This window comes from Vigna unguiculata, chromosome 11 (assembly GCF_004118075.2).
Source record: "Vigna unguiculata cultivar IT97K-499-35 chromosome 11, ASM411807v1, whole genome shotgun sequence".
Lineage (NCBI taxonomy): Eukaryota > Viridiplantae > Streptophyta > Magnoliopsida > Fabales > Fabaceae > Vigna > Vigna unguiculata.
In genome coordinates this window covers 28,589,494-28,594,279 of record NC_040289.1, presented here as the reverse complement: position 1 = coordinate 28,594,279, position 4,786 = coordinate 28,589,494, and positions in this window count along the sequence as shown.

Genomic DNA, 4,786 nt, shown 5'->3' with positions numbered 1-4,786 from the left:
ATGCGACAATAAGAACATTTTTTTGGTTTATCCATAATCAGTTGATCCATTTCATTATGGATCCTTGTTGTTGTTGGTTGTTCGGAACCCTTGCACCAAGTTTGTGAGTCTGGAATGAAATTAGGACTTGTATATGTTGACTAATAGTCCTCATTTGGTAGTAGGTGGAATTGGACTTGATAAGCCTTATTTATGTAATTAAGACTGTAAACTGGATCGATAAAATTTATAAGTGGCAATTAGCAAAAGAACAAACAACTATGATGTGATGACACGGTAGCCGACTAGCTTGGAAGTGACCACAATCACACCACTAATAATTTAATATGATAGTGAATGAGATTGGTTTTGGATGATATTGATGAGGGGTCGATATCTCTTGCACCTCGAATTCAGAATTATCTCGATCGTAGCGTTGAACATGACAATATGTGGATTTATGGTGATTTTGTTGGAGCAAGGCAGTGACATCTTCTGGATATTGATGACCTGCTCTTAACATAGAGTCTGCCTTCAGGCCACGTTTAACAAAGCACGCATTTATGTTTTGAAATGTTATTTTCAATAGTGCACATATAGGTAATGATTAATCCCCTTTAAGCACATAGTTCATGCACTCCGCCAAGTTTGTTGTCATGTGGGTGTACCTTCGGCCCCCATCATAGGCCTAAGACCACTTGTGTAAGGGAATTTTATCAATCCAAAGCTATTGCTTGCGGGAATTGGGACCTCATAGCTAAATGTTTTGCTTGCACTGTAGGTTGTTTAACTTCGCAAGTTCTAAAAAAGAAATATAAAATTAAATGAAATAATATTTAGTTTGAAGGAAAAATTTTCTACATATGGAATGTAAGGTTAGGAAAATGTAGTACCCAAGTTAAGGAAATCTTTCTTCAGATCCGCATTTTTGAACTTGTTGTTGAAGTTGGAAGCTAGATGACGTATGTAGTAGACAGAATGAAGATTGTCTGATTCTCAATCAACTTCTTCCGAGCGTAGGGCTGACAAAATGCCCTTGCCTCTATTAGTAATTTGGCATAGATTTGGTTAAGGAGTTACATGCTCTCGTAGTAGTTGAAAAAATCAAATCAATGCCTCTTTTGTCTCACCTTCTACTATTGCAAATGCAAAAGGAAATATGTTTCTATTTCCATCCTAAGCAATTGCAGTTAGCAAGGTGACATGATATCTGCCTATTAAAAATGTTTCATCGACTTGAACCATAGGTTTACAATACTTAAAACCTTCAACGCATGGTCCAAATGCTCAGAAGCAACATTCCATAATGTATGTAGATGTCACATCCTCACCATCAACATTAACTAGAGGACCAGAAAGTTGGAAAATTGTCCCAAGATTAGTGTGTTGGGTAGCTTGTAACCATCTGGGAACTTCATTATAAGATTGGTCCAAGTCGCCATACTTCATCGTAATTGTTTTTTCTTTCGCTATCCATGCTTTTCTATATGTCACAGTATATCCGTAGCGACTTTTTATGTCTACGACCAAGCTTTTGATGCGAATGCTTGGGTTTGTTCGGACCAAATGAAAAACAATGGAAGCAATTTGAGTCGAATCCAGATTGTTGTGATCTTGTGAAATTAATGTAGAGAAACATGTATGTTAACTGTCAATGGACTTGATTTCCTAATGATGTCTGATTTTACTATAACTAGCCCTCAAATGCCATTGACATCCATTGTTGTAATGGAGGCATCGTGCAACGTAAACATGGAGTTTCGATTCCAAAACATTGAAGTTGTATCCATTGGAGATATGATAATGTTTTATTGAAGACATTGTGCCTCCTTTGAATCGAAGTGCATCCATTCCCGCAATTCGACTTCCTCATTTGGATTGTAATCCATAGTAGGGACCGGAACAATTTTTTGATCGTCTGGATTGTCTTCATAAATATCATCAGAAGTAAACTCGTCCACGATGTTTGAAATGATAGATTCATCTTCGATTGGATTAGACGAAGAAGATCCTCCATAATTCCATGAACTCATTATGTTAATGTTGATATGAAAATGAGTTGTAAGAGATAAGAGATGTCAAGTGAGTCGTGTATGTAGAGAAAATTTAGTAGAAGAACAAATGGTGATGTGTTTCAATATAGAAGCAGTTAAAAGCAAGTTCACATAGCATTAATAACAAAGGAATATGAGGATCCAAAACCAAAATAGACGAATGGGAGGTGCGCAAAGAAAAAAAAAACTATAAAAACGTGCCCCCAAGACGTTTTCTCTAAAAAACGTAGGGCTTCCACACGTTTTCAAATAGAAAACGTGAACCCTTGACATTTTCTCTAAAAAACGTGACCCCCCTCATGTTTTCTTCTTTTAAAACATGCCCCACCCCACGTTTTCCATACCCACCCCTGCACCTTTCTTCTTTCACGTTTTCTCTTGCCATAATATTATTCACCTTTCACACCTTGCACATTATGCATTCATGTTCCCTGACAGTTTGAAAATAATGAAGGAATCTCTACCTATGACTGTTCATGCACTACACCAATGAGTTCCATTGCAGAGATTCTCATACCTCCATTATTCATTGAATTTGCAAGGTGTGTTTAAAGCAATTTGCCAGCTGGAAATATATGCATGCGTGGTTGAGAAATAGGTGCCTATGAGAGAGATGAAGTTATGCAAAAGCTTGACTTATGTGACAGAAAAATGAAAAGGCAGCTTTATCATTGATTGGTGGTGGGTCCAAATATATTATAATGTATCATGGGGTATAAATAGTTGTTCTAAAACATGCATAAATAAGCATACACTTTGCACCATGGGCAACCAAACATAGAATCTTTCTCATACTCCAAGTTATATTTCAAGTTGCAACTACTACTATTAGCGTAAGGAAAAAAATAATTATAACTATCATCCGTCAACTTCATCGGTATAGTTAGATTTATGAATGTATTTTGTTTAATATTTTTTTGCCCTTAGTTGATGAAGTGTGTTGTTAATGGTTTTATTTTGGTTTTTACGTAGTTCATTATAGTTGAAATCAACAACCTTCCAACAAACATGTCAGTGTTGCGTCATCAAGAAAATGACATCACAAACCAGATCTGGGAAGGAAACGAGAGAGTACTCCGGCCAAGACGCCATTCAATTTGGATTTTGAAATATATTGATCTGATTGAATCTAGGGTCAGAATGTTAATTGATCAAGCTGGTTTTGGCCACGTTTTGAAGGTGGATAATATGGAGATTAATCACCTCATGGTAATATCACTTTGTGAAAGGTGGAGGATTGAAAGTCACATCTTTCACATGCCACTAGACGAAACAAATGTAACCCTGGAGGATTTTCACTCCAATTGGGGGTGCCAATAGATGGTGAACCCATCACCAGTTCTAGTTCTAGGAACAGGTAACTGAATAAAGTTGTCGTGGCTAAATACCAGATTCCGGGAATTACCAGCTGACGCCAACCTAAGAACAATTGGACAGTATGCACACGCTCACATCCTCATACTAATTGGCAATATGTTGATGGCAGAAACATCAGCTAGTCTCGTGCATTTTATGTACTTTCCATTGTTAAGAGACTTGGCTAATGTTTCAAACTTTAGTTGGGGATCAATAGTGTTGACTTGTTTGTATCGTGCACTGGATCATGGTACTAAGTTCCAACAAGACAACATTGGTGGATGCATGTTACTACTGCAATGTTGGGCGTGAGAAAGATTCACATGTATTTCTCTATAAATACAACAAGTCAAGGATGACGAGATTGTGGCTGGCCTTGCCTTCCCCTTAAGCGTAATGTGGTGTCGACAAACACGTTCCATCTTCCATGACCAAACAACTATGGTCGAGTTCAGGAAAAAATTTGATAAAATTCAACCAAAACAAGTTCATTATCACGATTGCTCCACTAATTTGTTGTACAAATTCGCTTTGTTTTTCCTGATGTTTAATATTAACCTTAATTTTTGTAGTTCTTATGGACACCATATCGACAACCCTTGGTTAGTCGCTTGATCATCATAAATGTTTTTCCAATAAGTCAGGCATTGGTTCCTCTGTTCTGTTTTGCAATTGTGGAATTTCACCAAGTATATTGAGTCGTGAGAAAATTTGGTTGGCAACAGAGCATCCTAGCCGACCCGATTAACCTGGATGAGGTTCACAGAATTGATCTTCAAGTAAGGGTGGACATTAATTGGAGGCAATATCATCATCGATATATAATACTATGTAATAATCGTCATAATTCCGTTGTTCAAAGCGAACCTTTCAGCAAGAGTGGCCATCTGCGTGATAACTCTCCGTACATGCAATGGTACATCAATCATACCATCCGTTACATTTCGCCTGTTGCCTAATCATCCGATGATGAAGTAAAAATTTTTTATTTTTGATATTTCATAAATTATAATTTGTATTATTGAATTTCAAAAAAGTCAATTAATTATTGTTCTTGTATCAGTATGACATGCTTGAACAATATCATAATCCACCTTCACATCACTAGCTTCGTACGGATAGACCCTTTTTTGGCCTCCTTCATTCATAAAATTTGACTCTGGGTTATGGAAATTGGGATCAAATAATGCAACCTCCATCATCTTCTCATCAGGTCCCCACTTCGTATTGATTTTTCCCACCGTCGTCTACCTTTAGAACGAGTCCATCCCAGTTTTATGGTGGTTCATCTGGTCCACAATTTCCGAGCTATGGGGGTGGTCCATCACAAATGTTTGAGACATCATCAATGATTCCACCATCTTCATACCAAGGGCCTTCATCTTCACAACAATATT